The 17,801-nt window shown below is 35.6% G+C and overlaps 1 protein-coding gene and 1 non-coding gene across 2 annotated transcripts in view; both read left to right on the plus strand.

Moving 5' to 3' along the window:
- Positions 1-17,801, plus strand: part of KCNH8 (potassium voltage-gated channel subfamily H member 8) — a 340,790-nt gene that overhangs the window by 83,582 nt on the left and 239,407 nt on the right. The gene's annotated exons all lie outside the window — the stretch shown is intronic.
- Positions 4,762-4,868, plus strand: LOC116545190. The gene has a single exon (XR_004266226.1). It is a non-coding gene; the product is annotated as a U6 spliceosomal RNA (small nuclear RNA).

Below are 17,801 nucleotides of genomic sequence, written 5' to 3' on the forward strand. Positions count from 1 at the left end.
CCACATACCCTAGATCATCTCTCCCAAGTTCAAAGTTCCACAAATCTCTCAGGCTGGGGCAAAATGCCATCAGTCTCTTTGCTAAAACATAACAAGAGTCACCTTTTATCTAGTTCCCAACAAGTTCCTCATCTCCATCTGAGACCACCTCAGCCTGGGCCTTATTGTTCATATCACTATCAGCATTTTTGTCAAAGCCACACAAGTCTCTAGGACGTTCCAAACTTTCCCACATTTTCCTGTCTTCTTCTGACTGGTCCAACCTCTGTCTGTTACCCATTTCCAAAGTCACTTCCACATTTTTGGGTATCTTTTCAGCAATGCCCCACTCTACTGGTACCAATTTACTGTATTAGTCTATTTTCATGCTGCTGATAAATACATACCTGAGACAGGGAAGAAAAAGAGGGTTAATTGAACTTAATGTTTCCACATAGCTGGGGAGGCCTTAGAATCATGGCAGGAGGTGAAAGGCACTTCTTACATGGTGGTGGCAAGAAAAAATGAGGAATATGCAAAAATGGAAACCCCTGATAAAACCATCAGATCTCATGAGACTTATTCAGCACCACAAGAACAGTATGCGAGAAACCACCCCCATGATTCAAATAATCTCAATGTAATTATAGGAGTGGGAATTATGGGAGTACAATTCAAGGTGAGATTTCGATGGGATCACAAAGCCAAACTATATCAGATGTTAAGCAAAAAGAACTTGTTTTAATGATTCCAGGGTTTAAATAAATCTTATTCCAAGTTTTTGTAAAAGTTGGAGAGATGACTTTCTTAATTTCCAAATGTGACTCATTGTTGGTGGTTATCTAAATTTTACAGTTGCAAACAGTAAACACAGAAGTTTAATAAAATCTAAATTAGCTGCAGACTCTTTCATCTTACTCAGAACCAGATAGCATAAATTCTAGGCTTGATAATGAGAGAACATAAAGGTCTGTTACCATGCTACCTTGAAAGATAGTTTTAGATATTTGTGATAAATGGTTATAGAGAAAATGCATACTATGTCAGTGGTTGCATAATACCAAAGCTGTGTCTTAGAAAATTTGAAAGAGATTATTTTTTACATTAAGACAAAATCAGTTATCTCTGATTCTCTATGTATTATAAACATGTATTCACTTGTGCTTAAGAAAAACAGATTGTTTGTAGTTATAAAACTTACAAACTGAAGAAAACAAGGACAGTGTGATTTATGAGTGTGTACTTGTGTATCTTTCATAAGGTTCCAGTCCTGGTGGGCATGTAATTTGGCACAGTGCTTTTGTTCTTTGGGAAACAGATTTGCAATATGTGCCAAGAGTTTTCAAAGTGTTCTTACCATTTGAATCAAAATTTTTAACTTCTAGGAATTTGTCTTAAGAAAGATGTAAAATGCTTTCATCATGATGTTACATTTGAGTGAAAAATTTTAAACAACCTGAACAAAGATGTGTAAGAAAATGGTTAATATACTATATCCAATTATGTTACTATAGTATAGTAACTATAGTATATCCAAGGTGTGGGCTATTTTGCAATCAATAACATGATGTTAAAAATGTATGTCTGCTATCTTGGGGGAACATAATACATTATCTGAAAAAGAGAAAGTATTTTCTTAAAATTTGATAATGTCAATTTATAATATGCACATATATGTCTATGATAACAGTGATTAAAATGTACTACATTTTCCTTTTTATTTATGCATGTTCCCCACGACACCACACAAATCCAAGGGAAAGGATTGTGTTATTCACTAGTGTAATATCCTTATTGTGCATAATGCTTGGTGTGCTGGAGAAACACTGTAACTTCTTCTGAATAAATAAAATGAGAGAAAATCTGGTGTTCTTTATATAATGGAATTATAATGTTTTATGTTTTATATTTTATTTAGTACTTTCTTATTTGTGTAATCAGAACAGACAATTTTAAAAGTAATAGTAAATTTATATAAAGAGAGATGGCTTCTTTTCTCCAAAATTGCTAGCTTAGATATTTAGTGTTGTAATGGTTCTTTCTAATTTGGCTCTAGTTTAAATAACCCTCTCTTAATGGGCCAGCCTATAAAAGCATATCTGTTGCTTGGCTTCTTTTCTACCCCTTGGGATTCTTTTACAGAATGAAGTATCCAACAATGCAATGCTGAATCATTATTAACTCTAATTTGGGAAATTGAGCCTTGAAATAATTAGTGTTTGGGGTCTGATTTTGGGGACACTACTCACCCTCAGCTTTCCTTTCATCAAAGGAGCTCATCTTCATTTGCAAACATTTCTTTTCTCTTTGAAACATCTTCCACAGTGCCTTCGCCAGGTAAATACATTTCTGCCTGAAATATTAAATCAATACATCAAATTAATTGCCATGAGTTTTGAGACCTGACACCAACAGAGAATACACAGCATCTAGCTCAAGTCAGAGGTCACTATGCGAATTACTTTTACAATCTTTGAATTATGCATTTGAGATGTTTGCTGCTGTATCTTGATTGGAATGTATTTTTTAGTGTGAAAACAGTTGACAGGAATTAGTGTTTGTTTTCCTTTTCAAGGAAAATTCAGGGTCAAATGGAAGCCTCTTGCATGATAAGCAAACAAGACACACCTTCCAGATTTATTTACTTCGATCAATAGATTGCAAATGTTCTAATGTAACTTGAATACGTCATCTCTATTTGGTTGCCAAGAAGATAATCTGACTCCTGGTTTTATTTCCCAGCCATATCCTTCACTGAGAATCTGGAGAAAATCCATCAACATTTTCATCAAAGGGATGTTTGATGTAGAAAATTTGAGCCACAAGAAAACCAAGGATCAAATACAACAAAGGAGAGTTTCTATTTGTAGGTGTTATGAGGGCTCAGCTCACTGTCTTCTTACCCAGCTAATCTGATGCTTTAATTGTCCAAGCTTGTATAGAATTAAAAAATGATCAGGAAGTAGCCTATAGGATGCATTTGTGAAAATTAGAACAAGGCACTCCTGGTGGGCAGATCACTTGGGAAAAAGAACCTCCTTGGTTGGATCCTGGGGTGCAGAGTTAGTCATCAGCACCCCATTTCCTGTTTGGCTTAGATTCTTCGTGAAATGCACAAATGCATGACCCAGGATAGCAGCCCTTGGATAAAGGATGACTGTGTGAGAATTATGTGAAGCAACTGAGAGGTATGGTATGAAAGATGCCCTATAGCAGCTGGGGACACATCCAAATCTCAGTTGGCATGGGTCATGTGTATTGGTACCTACAGGTCTCAGAGATAGTTCTTGGCCATTTCAGAGAATACCATTCATGTTGTTGCCAAATTCAAAGCATGAGGAATAGCTGATTTTTATGTATTGCTGATGTTTGGCACACAAAATGGCAATTTTCTATGATTCAACCTAAATAGGTCCCCTATTAGTAGTGCTTGGCCATTTTCTGTTTTTATTAAAATGCTACTTGTGTCTTACACCTCGGTGTCTTGATATTCCTCCCCCACTACATAAACTGAGCTCTTATCTTAAATGGCAACCATCTCTGTCTGGAGTTAACTCTTGATATTGTTGAAAATAGCTTCGATTTGATATTATCGCTACTGTCAGCACACTGAGTGGGTGCCAGTTTCAGGATATAATAGTAGGTGAAGGACTTTTTAATCAGTGAAAAGTTTGTAGCAAGAGAGTCACCAGTATTATTTGTTAAATATACCTAGACGCATGAAATGATTGGGATAATTACTGGATAAATATCTTACAAAATGTGTATAGTGTTTTTGTAGGTTATAATGGTTACGGTGAGCTTCAAGAAACTCTAGAACTTATACATCTGTGCTTTGCTGCCTTGTTTATCATAGGGACAGAAAAGAAGGTCGGTAGCAAGGAAAGAAGTTAAATATTTCTTTCACGAATGGGTAAACTGGTATATGCCTACAGTTGAACAGTTCAAATGGAACAAATAGATGTACAGCAGATCCTTGAATAACATTGTTTCATTCAAATCATGTATTATAACATTGCTGAGAAAAGCATCAGTTCCCAGTTTGGGCCACTGTCTGTGTGGAGTTGGCATGTTCTCTTGTGTGGATTTTCTCCAAGTACTCTGGTTTCCTCTTACATCTCAAAGGTGTACACACTAGGTGAATTGACATGTGCACATGGTTCCACTCTGAGTAAGTGTGGGTGTGGTGAGTGCACCCTGCAATAGAATGATGTCCTCTCCAGCATAGGTTTCTGTCTTACACCCAGAACTTCTGGGATAGGCTCAGGCCACTCTGTGACACTGAATGAAGTAACTGGGTAAATAATTATCTTACTTGTTTTTATTTACCTTTCTTAAATGTATGTACAGTTTGCACTCATCTCAGTGTTTAGTATTAGAAGTCTTTTGGTTTTTATTTAGAAGTTTGGTGACTTTATTAGGAGAAATATGCTATAGGAACATATCTCTTGTTTGCATCAATTAGCCTATGGTAAAACTAGTTTTATTATATCTCATTTTACTGAAAGTCGCAGCTTCCAAGAATCTATCAATGACATTAAGTGAGGTCTTACTATATACTTAACAATGGGAAGGGGTGATTTAAAAATAATCCATATAGAATGATATAATTTATGTAAATTTTACAAACACAAAAAATGCTGTTTATATACACCAAAATAGGATGAAAGTATAAACAAAGGTGAGTAGATTGTATGTTCACTCCAGAATTTAGAGGGACTACAACTGAGGAAGCAATGTTAGTTGCATCTGTAATAATATCAAATTAGAAACAAATATGGAGTGCTTGCTTTGGCAGCACATATACTAAAATTGGAATGATACAGAGAAGATTAGCATGCACCCTGTGCAAGGATGACACACAAATTAGTGAAGCATTCCATATTTTTAAGGCTGGAAGAATTCCCTTTGAAATCGGGCACTAGACAAGGATGCCCTCTCTCACCACTCCTATTCAACATAGTATTGGAAGTTCTAGCCAGAGCAGTCAGGCAAGAAAAAGAAATAAAGAGTATTCAGTTAGGAAAGGAGGAAGTCAAACTATCTCTATTTGCAGATATACATGATTGTATATCTAGAAGACTCCATCATCTCAGCCCAAAATCTCCTGAAACTGATAAGCAACTTCAGCAAAGTCTCAGGATACAAAATCAATGTGCAAAAATCACAAGCATTCCTATATACCAATAACAGACAAACAGAGAGCCAAATCAAGAGCAAACTCCCATTCACAATTGCTACAAAGAGAAAAGAATACCTAGGAATACAACTAACAAAGGATGTAAACGACCTCTTCAAGGAGAACTACAAACCACTGCTCAACGAAATAAGGGAGAACACAAACAGATGGAAAAACATTCCATGCTCATGGTTAGGAAGAATCAATATTGTGAAAATGGCCATACTGCCCAAAGTAATCTGCAGATTCAATGCTACCAATGACCTTCTTCACAGAACTGGAAAAAACCACTTTAAACTTCGTATGGAATCACAAAAGACCCCGCATAGCCAAAACAATCCTCAGCAAAAAGAACAAAGCCAGAGGCATCACACTGCCAGACTTCAAACTAGGCTATAGTAATCAAAACAGCATGATACTGGTACCAAAACAGAGACATATAACAATGGAACAGAACAGAGACCCCAGAAGAAACACCACATGTCTACAACCATCTGATCTTTGACAAATCCAGCAAAAACAAGCAATGGGGAAAGGACTCCATGTTTAATAAATGTTGTTGGGAAAACTGGCTAGCAATGTGCAGAAAGCAGAAACTGGACCTCTACCTGTCACCTTACACTAAAATTAACTCCAGATGGATCAAATATTTAAACATAAAACCTAATACCATAAAAACACTAGAAGAAAACATATGCAAAATCATCCAGGACATAGGCATAGGCAAGGACTTCATGACTAAAACACCAAAAGCAATGGCAATAAAAGCCAAGATAGACAAATGGGATCTAATTAAAATTCAGAGCTTCTGTACAGCAAAAGAAACCATCATTAGAGTGAATCGGCAACCAACAGAATGGGAAAAAATTTTTGCAATCTGCCCATCTGACAAAGGGCTAATATCTAGAATCTACAAAGAACTGAAACAGATATACAAGAAAAAAACCAACAACCCCATTCAAAAGTGAGCAAAGGATATGAACAGACACTTTTCAAAAGAGGACATATATGAGGCCACAAACATATGAAAAAATGCTTATAATCACTGGTCATTAGAGAAATGCAAATCAAAACCACACTGAGTTATCATCTCATGCCAGCTAGAATGGCGATCATTAAAAAATCTGGAGACAACAGATGCTGGAGAGGATGTGGAGAAATAGGAAGTTGGTGGGAGTGTAAATTAGTTCAACCATTGTGGAAGACAGTGTGGCGATTTCTCAAGGATCTAGAAACAGAAATTCCATTTGACCCAGCAATCCCACTATTGGGTGTATACCCAAAGAACTATAAATTGTTCTACTATAAAGACACTTGCACACATATGTTCATTGCAGCCCTGCGTACAATAGCAAAGACTTGGAGCCAACCCAAATGCCCATCAATGATAGACTGGACAAAGAAAATGTGGTACATATACACCATGGAATACTACGCAGCCATAAAAAATGATGAGTTCGTGTCCTTTGTAGGGACTTCGATCAATCTCAAAACCATCATTCTCAGCAAACTGACCCAAGAACAGAAAGCCAAGCACTGTTCTCACTCATAGGTCGGTGTTGAACAATGAGAACATGTGAACTCAAGGAGAGGAGCATCACACACAGGGGACAGTTGTGGGAGGAGGTAGGGGAGAGACAACGGGGGTTGGGGAGGGAGGGGAGGGTGGGGAGGGATAACATGGGGAGAAATGCCAGATATAGTATGCACCTAAAGTAAAATAAATAAATAAATAAGAAACAAATATGGAAATATGTTAGTATTTGTTAATTCTGGATGACAGGCCCCTGAATGTTGGTCACATTGCTCTTTTCAATTTTTATATTTGAATACTTAAGAATAAAGATAATAATGATCATCTGTGTAAGTCTGTTTTTACCTAGAAAAGATAAATATTGACAAATTAGTGGATTTTTCTTAAAAAAATGCAGATGCTAACTATTAATCTTTTTAATGCCATCATAGGGGCTCAGGTACTTCAAATTCACAGAGTTATAGTTATCTAAGGCTCTGAGTGAAAGACATGCTAGTTGAAATGACTTGATTTTCTTAAACAATTATTCTAGAAAAATGGCCGAAATTGAAACCAGGAAAACTGACTTACAGGATAGGATTTGATTATCCTGACTTGGAAAACAGCCATTGTGCATTTATTTGATGAAAAAGATTTCAACGAAGGGCCTTGTAGTTAGAGATAATTTTTACATAATGTCATTGAATAAATGACAGTTTTATGTATAGTTTCATGTAATTATATGCATATAGTTTGATGAGATGGGGGAAGGCAGGCAAAAACTTGGTAGCATAGTCTCAGACCTTTAAATAGTATATAAAAGGCTCCACAGATTCCCTAGAGGGATTTTCATCTCCATTTCTCCATAGCACCAATAACCACTGCAGAATACCAGGGCTGAAAAAGACTTAATTGAAGTTGTTAATCTCTCTTTGAATCCTTGAAGAAATCCTCATCTGAGTCTTCTTCTGTGTGAGGATGGGTACATGCAGCTTTTTGGTTAACAGCAGAAACAACAAAGATGTGGACAGTCATTATCTAGATAAATTCTATACTATATCTTTCTATATCTTTGTATACTGCCTGCCTTCTCCAACCTGCTTATATGCTTAAAATGAATGACTCCACTGTCTTTTGTGGAGAGGGAGGTAAGCAGGAAAACCCTGGCATATATACTGCGTGGTGTATGTTTTTGAGAATTGAAGGTAGAGTAAGAGGGCACTAGTTAAAATCTTATCATTTGTTACTTTTATAGTATTAGGTAAAACTGTGACATTCTAACCATTTAAATGCCCTTTCCTCAGAATCTGACAAAGGAAGATATGGTATAAGTTTAAGATGAAACAATGCAAAAAATTATTGACTCAGATGCAGCCTTAGAATGGTATAGATTCCATTAAGAGACATGCATGTAGAACATGTGTAAATGAAGATATTTAAGACAGGAAAACAAAGACAAAGAAGTAGATTTTAAAAACAGAAATTATTAACAGTGTAGGTTTCAGCATCCTATGTGCCATACATATATTATGCTAAAATATTTTAATGCCATTGTAAAAAAAAAATCAGTTGATTTTAAAACCCAGTTGAATTTGACTTTATTATTATTCTGTTTTGGCCTAATTCCTTTGGAAGTCACTTAACTTATTTATATGTTAGTATTTGTATCTGTACTACAAAATGGTATGAGATTGTAGGAGGTAAATACAATTCTCATGGTCAAATTAAATGACAATACCTGTTAAGGCAGCAACAAACAGCATAAGCTTGATAGGAGGTCATAGGTAGCATCTGTAGATGTTTTTAATTGGTGTTTTTGTTGTTGAGTAAGGGAAGAGTCTTTAGATATTATTCAGTGAGGCTGTTGTTCTCAGAACTGCCCATGGCCTGTGTGGGAATTAGACAAAAGCATCTTTCCTCCAGTGGACATGGCCCAGTGCTAGGGCTCATGGCTTGGTGAATGAGTGTAGGCTGAATTTTAGTCCTCATTCAGCCCTTTAGCTGGGCACTCTTGTTCAAAATATAACCTGAGTAGGTCAGACCTTTAAATAGTATGTAAAAGGCTCCACAGATTCCCTAGAGGGTAAAGTATGTGGCATTCATACTCACTACTCAAATGTATGTGGCAGCCCTGGTTGTTGTTCTCCAAAATCCGTGATGGTTTATAACACCCTACCCTTCACATTAATACAAGGAATACACAACTGAGTATTAAAGGGCAGCTGCAGTGGGCACATGCATTGAATAGTAGGGTGTTCCAAGTTCAGTAATTTACAGTAATCTGTACAGAAGCAAATACAAATGAATAATTAGGGTCATGTAAATGTAGACGATAAAGACCCTTTACAGACTGAACTTGGAGCAAGTGAAAACAGCAAGACTGAGAAATCTGTGCAATTAGTTTATCAGCCCTGATTGACTAAAGTACTTGAACCACCGAGGGACCCAGAACAGAATCAAATGATAATGTATATGCAGGGCACACATGTGCACAAACGTGTGTATGCCTTTTGTTTCAAAGCAATTTAAATCTAAATTATGTATCCATTGCTTAAGAAAAATGCAATTAAAAGGTCCATTTTGAAACTATGAGCTAAGGGATAAATATATTTACATAAAATTTATATATTATAAATTTTATGATGAAGTATTTAGCAATGGGGTTTGGCATATTTTTCAAAATAAAGATCTTCAGAATTCAGGGCTTGGTTGGAGGACACAATTCAAAAAGCACAGCAAGATTATTTCTTAGATTTTTCAAATGGCCTCGGAAGTCATGTAGGCTGTTTCTGCACCTCATGGCAGTCTGCTTTCTGTTGCATTTGTGCGAGTCATCCATCTTAGTTCTTTTGGTAACAGAGGGATCGCCATATTTAAGGTAGCTTGTGACCGTTTGGATAGCCTTAGTTGCTAGATAGAATTATGTTTGTGCTTAGATTAAGTCTTTTCCTAGTGATGTCCATCAGTGGGCTCTGCTTCTGTTTCCTGGACAAACCTAGAATAAGACTGCTCTCTCTTCTATGGGACAATGCTGCAGATATATGAAATGGTATAATTTCACTGTCTCAAGACTGAGAAAATAGTAGACTAGACAATGGTAAAACAAACTGAAAAAGAAAAAATTATCCAGGAAATAGAAAGATTATTCCAAGTCTTTCATTTTGCAGACACATGCACCCCTTTACGAGAATTTATTTGTATAGAATAACTCTTTTTGTGATTTAATAACCACATGCTGAGCAAATACATCTTGCTTTCCAAATTGTGGATGAATAACAATGCCAGAAGAGCTTTTACAAAGGCAAAAGAACCAATTACTCAACCTCCCTGTTTCTAATATTGTCGTCTTTTATTAAACAGAGGGAAAAAATAAAGTTTACCATGATGTTACTTCTTAACATATGTTAGCATATGCTTATATCATAAAGTACACATTTTGGGTTTTATTCCTCAATGAGCTTTTGTTGAAAATTATAGAATTTGGTGCAAGTCTTCAAGGTCATTTGGTACTAAGTGTCTAGCAGTGAGCAGGGGAAGGTTATCTTACAGTCTTTTTAATTCCAGAGGATGTCCCAAAATACTAGCTTTAATTTTTACATATACTAAAATTTTAAAGGAGCAAACCTAGAAAGCTCTCAGAAAACATATGTAATTATTAGAATACAGGACCACCTAAGTAATTTTTGATATGTTGATTCTTATATCACCATTCACTTTTTAGTTATAAAAACAGGAATAAACAGGGAAATACTCATGATATTGTATGTTTCAGTTAGGAATACTTTCAGCTTAAAACACTAGAATACCCAAATATCAGTGGTTTAAACAAATGGGACCTTTTTTTCACCTAATAAAATATCTGGCTATAGACTTTTGCTGGCCTATTTTACTATTGAATGGTATTATCAAAAATCCAGGATTTTTTTCCATTCTTTACTTATGCCTTATCCAGGCATGTCACCTCCAGGTCACAAGATAACTGCTACAGTCCTGGACACCACAATCACATTACAAGGCAGGGACGAGGGACAGAAAAGGTAGAAGTGTACAATGGCCTGGATGGTGAGACCATTTCTCTTCTCATAGCTCTCTTTTAATAGAAATGAAAATATCTTAACCTAGATACTTACAAACTGACTTACCAAATATCTCATTGGACAGAACTTAACCTGGCCACATAATGGCAAGTGAAATATCAGTTTCACAATTATGGCTGTGCTATGATAATATTTATTTAAAATATTAATGGGGAAAAATTTTAGAAACTAGTCTAAAATTATTACCAGTAGCTCAGAACAGTAGAATGATGGGCTCTCTCTCTATCATCTATCTATCTATCATCTATCTAATCTAGTTTCCTAATGCTTTATAATGTGACTACCCTAGATAATTAAATCTTGTATTTATAATAAAATTAAATTCATTTAACCTTAAAGATATTAGACTTCTATTTGACAGATTCATTGGTTCATCAAGCATCTCATTTGACATCACAATCATAAATCTATACTTAGCCAAATCGGGAAAAGAGCAGGGAAGCCATGCTGGTATCTTTATGAACATCCTTTTAGCTAGAGTATATTCAGTATCACAACTTCCCATTGTTTACGAACTCAAAACATGATTATATTGATTTATTTAAAAGTCTTTACTGCAAATCATATTTAAAGCATAAAATATACTTAGTATTGGCATGGAAACATTGTGATTAGTTTCACATCTAGTTTCATGAGCTCCCTCTTTATTCACTTTCTGCTTTCTTGACTACTCTTTCTCAGGCTCATTTGATGGCTTCTCCTGATTTTTTTCAACCTCTGACAGTTGAAGTTGTCTGGATTCAGTATTCAGACTTCATTTTTGTTCTGTTTTTACTTATTCTCTAAATGATCAAATTTCTGGCAAGCATAGCTATCATTTTTAAACTTCAGACTCTAGGCTGGGCGTGGTGACTCATGCCTGTAATCCCAGCACTTTTGGAGGCCGAGGTGGGCGGATCGCTTGAGATTGGGAGTTCAAGACCAGCTTGACCAACATGGAGAAACCCCATCTCCACTAAAAAACAAAATTAGCCGGGCATGGTGGTACATGCCTGTAATCCCAGCTACTTGGGAGCCTGAAGCAGGAGAATCTTGAACCTGGGAAGCAGAGGTTGTGGTGAGCCAAGATCACACCACTTCACTCCAACCTGGGCAACAAGAGCAAAACTCCATCTCAAAAAAGCAAACAAATAAACAAAGAAAACTTCAATTTCTATTCAACTGCATACTTTACATCTCTGCTTGGATGTTTAACAGACTTTTCAAACAGCATATATAAGACCAAACTGTCAAAATCATCCAGACCTGCAGTGTTTTTGTTCTATCTCATAAAATACACTCTACCTTTCTAGTTATTAAGGCAAAAGCATTGACATCATTCTTGAATTCCATTTTTTTTCTCTCCAACTGCAGTGGAATCCATAGGCAATTTCTTTCCAGCTCTTCCTTCTAAAAATGCCTCAGATCTGACCACTTCTCACCACACTCACTGGTATTGCTCTGGTCCAAAATCACCTCATGTTTTTTACGGACTGTTAAGTTAACCCTCTACTGGTCTTCCCTGTCTGGCCCTTGTTCTTCTGTTTTTGTTAAGTGGAAGAAATTTAGGGTTTGAGATATTCCATGCTAATTAAGATACTTCTGTTAGATCTTAATATTCAAGCTATTTTACTTTTGTCTTCTGTATTTTGTCTTTTTTCTTCCTTTCATCTCTCCCTTCCTTCTTTTCATCCTTCCTTTTATTCTTAAGATTAAAAAGTGTATGCAGTTTTTATATTGTTCATTATATCATTAAGTTCTAGTCACTGTTCACATATAACCTCTCTATCCATAAATCATTGACTCACCACCCATCTCAGATAGAAAGGATCTTGGAGATCATGATTCAACTACTTCACCTTACACATGAGACAGGTAAGCCCCAGAGTGGAGAGGTGACTTGAGCATGATCACAGTTCTTTTTTGATTGAATTGGAACTCAATTTTAAGATAGCTCAAGTGTAGGGTAGTGTTTATCCAAAGTAGAAAATATCTACTAGATTTAATATACCTAATATGTAAACCTCCTCATGACTTAAGTCTAAAAGGTGCTCAGCCCAAAATCTAATCATCAACAGAAATGAGTTTTCTCATGAAAAGACAATTTTGTAAATTGCAGATTAGGTGACTGCCATGGTGTCATATCAACATAACTCAGGTATACTGACAACATTGTCTTGGAAAAATGTGTGTGTGTGTGTGTCTCAGGTAACAGAAACACACACACATACACACAAAGTGCTTGATAGAAGAGAAACCATTCCTGAAGGAGCAAGTATACAGTTGAGTGTGCATTTATAATTTTGTGTATAATGGGCTCAGCTATGTGTGGCTAACAAATCATAAATAAGTAAACTATAATACTGAACAGTATAATTGTAATAGTCTTAACTAAAAAATAGGCCATGATGATAGAGACTAGATGGGGAAGGGACCTATTTAGAGAAGATGATCAGGGAAGGACTCTGAGTAATGTACATTTAATCCAAGATCTGAAATATGTAAAACAAGAAGAAACTGCATGGGCAAAAGCATGGAGAGTGGAAAGAGTTAAGAAGAGCATTCTTGAGTATAAGATACCAGGTGTGCGGAGTGAGTGAAGTTTTAGGCAGGGTATTTCAGGCCATGAAAGCGATAGGTTAGATCTCATTCCAAGTGCAATGGAAAACCCTTAAAGAATTTGAAACAGGAGGGTGATAGACATGATTTTTCTGCAAAGATTTCTAGGTAGTAAGACCAAAAGCAGGTGTTAAATCCACATGTGGGTTAGGTTAGCACCCTTCACAGTCATAGCATTGACATCACTAACTCATGAAAGAGTAAAATCCCCCTCACTAGAGTGGGTACTGGGGTAGAGAGGCTGGGCAACCACTTTATGAAACTATGGTAGAGGGGGATTAAAGGATTGTAGATTGGGCATGAGGTTGTGTATTGACCTTTATGATCCTCTCCAAACTTTAAGCTTCTATAGTTCTATGAACTGAGCTAATTATTGAAAATTTCTTTGGGAAATTTTAAAATCATAAAATCAAGTATATACTTACATAGAAAGGTAGTATCCCCTTCCCAAGTTGGAGCTGCAGAATATAATATACACCCCCTTCCATTAGAGTGGAAGGCCTTAATTTTTTGTGTGACATCTTTCACTGAGTAATCTTGCTTAAAATGAAGGTCACCAGGTCCTAAACCTTGGAGATTCTGTTTCAGTAGACCTGAGGTAAGGTTTGTGAAACTGCAAATGTAATAAGCAATCCAGGAGATTCCAATAGATGAGATGGATGAGGTGAACAAGGACTGTACTTTGAGAAACAGTGGGCTTGGTGACAAAAAAAGAAAAAGCAAAACAAAACCCACTCAGACCCTAGCTCTAATTCAGCTAGAGCCATCCCCAATGAACTCAGGAGTATTACAGCTCTAAGGATATTTTAACTTTCTGTTTAGCACTGTTAGGTTATACAACCTTTCTGAGCCAAAGTTTCTTCATCTATACTGACACTTACCATAAGATGCTATTGTGAAAGCCAGAGATTCAAAATGCAGAATGCTGACCTGAGCCCCTGGCATGTAACAGCTGATTAATAAACAGCAGCTACTATCTGCCTTATTTCATCCTGTCTAATTTATTTGGCTTCCTTCTTCCTACTCATCTCCATTCTGTAATGCAGTCCGCATCTACCTGCATTGATTTGTTTCTCAATTATTGTCTTCTTCTTGCCTCCACCTCTCTCGCAGACTCCCAGAGACTTGCCTTAAGCACGTATCACCTTAATTAAAGTTTTGTTTGTTTGTTTGTTTTACAACATCTGCATTATTATAACAACTCTAGAAGAAAACTCTGATATTACAGCCATGGAATATAACGATCAAATTAGTTTAGTCCTGTGTTTCCTGTTACTTAACTTACAATTATCTCCTGTAAAGCTACACATCTTTCCTGTTTAATCTAACATGAGTGCTGTGAAGCAAAGAAAACTATGCAGGAGACAGATGAGGTTCTGGAAAATACTACCAAATTATGGAAAACATTTGAATACCATTAACTTCTGCAGAATAGAAACAAAGCTTAAATGGAGAGAGAAAGGTCAGTTCACTCAGATGCACTGGGCATACTAATTTGTCTTTGAAAATTCAAATTTAAAAGACCTGTAAGTGTAAAAATAATAAAATGACTAAAACATGGCTGAATTAACTATTTTTTTCTCAAATCTTCATGTATGCTTGAAGTAAAGAGGCTGTTCCAGTATCTTTGAAATTAAAAAGGAATATTTTTAAATTAAATATAATTGCAAGTAAAGTCTAGACTGCCCTTCGGGAGAATCAGGGAACAAGTTTAAATATTTTGAGAATCCGAGTATTCATAGAACATGGCTGGTGTCACTTGCTAGATTCCACTTAACTTGCCTTTCAGTAGGCCAAATAAGATGCCAAGATAAGTAACTGTGTTTTTTGAATCAAAAATGTTGTCTTGTGATATTATTTTGATTTTAAATAAACTTCTAAAAGAAGTTTTTAAAAAATATAAAATTAAAACCACACTTAGCCACATAAACTTATGTTTATTTAAGAGAATAAAATTACACTAAATGAGAATTATCCTGGAAAATCCAGGCCTTGTCACTTTCTCCCTAACTCTCACCTTTCCTTTTCCTCTTGGTTAGAAAGTCACAATTTTTATCTACTATTCATTTGTGTGTATTGAAAGGGGGAAGCTATGGTAAAGAATAAGCTTTCTCCTTCTTGCTCTCTGCAAAGGCAGGAGAAAAGCTTGACCACATTTTCTTTTTACCCAATCTACCATAGATGGGCCCCTAGGTTGATTCCATGTGTTTGCTATTATGAATAGCACTGCAGTGAACGTATGGGCACATGGTTTGGTTTTTGTTGTTATAATGATCTATTTTCCTTTGTGTATATACCCAGCAATGAGATTTCTGGCTTGAATGGTACTTCTGTTTTATATTATTTGAGAAATCTCCAAACTGCTTTCCACATTGGCTGAACTAATTTACATTCCCTCCTACAATGTATAAGCATTTCTCTTTCTCCACAGCTTCACCAGCATCTGTTGTTATTTGACTTTTTAGTAATAGCCATGCTGACAGGTATGAGATGGTATCTCATTGTGGTTTTGATTTACATTTCTCTGCTCACTAGTGATGAACATTTTTTCATATTTTTATTGACCACTTGTATGTCTTTGTTTGAGAAGTGTCTGCTCATGTCCTTTGCCTGTTTTTAATAGGGTTGTTTTTTTGTATGTTGATTTGTTTAAGTTTCACATAGATTTCTGGATATTAGATCTTTGTCAGAGGCATAGTTTGCAAATACATTCTCTCATTCTGCACGTTGTATGTTTACTTTATAGTTTATTTTGCTATGGAGAAGTTTTTAGTTTAATTAGGTCCCACTTGTTAATTTTTTTTTTTTTTTTTTATAATTCCTTTTGGGGACTTAGCCAGAAATTCTTTGCCAAGGCCAATATTGAGAAGGGCATTCCCTAAGTTTTCTTTGGGATTTTTATAGTTTGAAGTTTTACATTTAAATCTTGAATTCATCTTGTGTTAATTTTTGTATATGGTGACAGGTAGGGGTATAATTTCATTTTCTGTATCTGGCTAACTGGTTATCTTAGCACCATTTATTGAATAGGGAGTTCCTTCCCAATTGCTTGCTTTTGTTGGTCTTGTCAAGTATCAGATGGTTGTAAGTGTGTGGCTTTATTTTTGAGTTTACAATTCTGTTCCATTTGTCTATGTGTCTGTTTTTGTACCAGTACCACACTGTTTTAGTTACTAGAGCTTTATAGCATAGTTTGAAGTTGGGTATCATGGTGCCTCTGGCCTTGTTCTTTTTGCTTAAGATTAGTTTGGCTATTTGAGCTATATTTTGGTTCCATGTGAATTTTAGAATAGTTTATTCTAATTCTGTGAAGGATGATGTTGGCATTTTAATCAGAATGGTGTTGCATCTGTAAATCCTTTTTGATGGTATGGACAGATACTTATTTTTTTCAATCCATGAGCATGGACTGTTTTTCCATTTACTTATATCATCTCTGATTTCTTTTAGCCATGTTTTATGGTAGAGTTTTGTTTTTTACAACTCTTTGGTTGCCTGTATTCATAGGTATTTTATTTTCTTTATGGCTATCATAAATAGGATTATGTTCTTGATTTGCCTGTCAGCCTGGATATTGGTGTATAGAAATGCTACACATTTTTGTACATCTATTTTGTATCCAGAAACCTTACTGAAAGTGTTTTTTATCAGTTCTAGCAGCCTTTTTGCAGAGTATTTAGGGTTTTCTAAATCCTAAATCCTAGAGTAATATCATCAGCAAAGGAGATAGTTTGACTTCTTTTCACATTTGAATGCCCTTTTATTCTTCTTTTGCATTATTTTTCAAGATGAAACTCATTTATTGAACTCTAAGGGACGATAAGCCTGACAAGAGCTAGCACAATTCAACACTAAAGTTCATATAGGTGGAAAAGTGAAATTCACAAACTTTATTGATGATTTTGCCAATTCTAAATTATGAAAGAGTATATAAATTTTTCAAATTTATTGTTTTTAATGAGCTTTCACCTTTGTTTATTGAAAGTTTTAAAATTTGTTGGTGTAGGACTTTTTTATTTCAAAAGATTGCTGTTTTTTAAATTAATAAAGGAACAAATTCAAAAGAATGATTAAATAACTCTAAGAAAATATTTTTGAGTATGTATTACATGCATATGATGAAAATTCAAAAGTTAAAATGAGTATACAATGAAAATGTCTTTTTTTTATCCTCAGCCACATAGTTACTTTACCTCAACCATTTACTGTCACTAGGTTCTTGTAGATCTTTCCAGTGCTATTCTAAAGAAGCATCTCAAACCTTAATGTGTACATGAATCTTATTAAAATGTGGGTTATGATTCAGTGGGTCTGGAGTGAAGCTTAAGATTCTGAACTTCTAAGTTTCCACCTGAGGCTGACGTTGCTGGCCCAACTATGCACCCAACAGCAAGGTTGTGAAGGAATTTGTTTACATTTGTCTGTTTGTTTGTTT

Source organism: Sapajus apella, unplaced genomic scaffold (assembly GCF_009761245.1).
Source record: "Sapajus apella isolate SASKATOON/1434 unplaced genomic scaffold, GSC_monkey_1.0 scaffold4, whole genome shotgun sequence".
Lineage (NCBI taxonomy): Eukaryota > Metazoa > Chordata > Mammalia > Primates > Cebidae > Sapajus > Sapajus apella.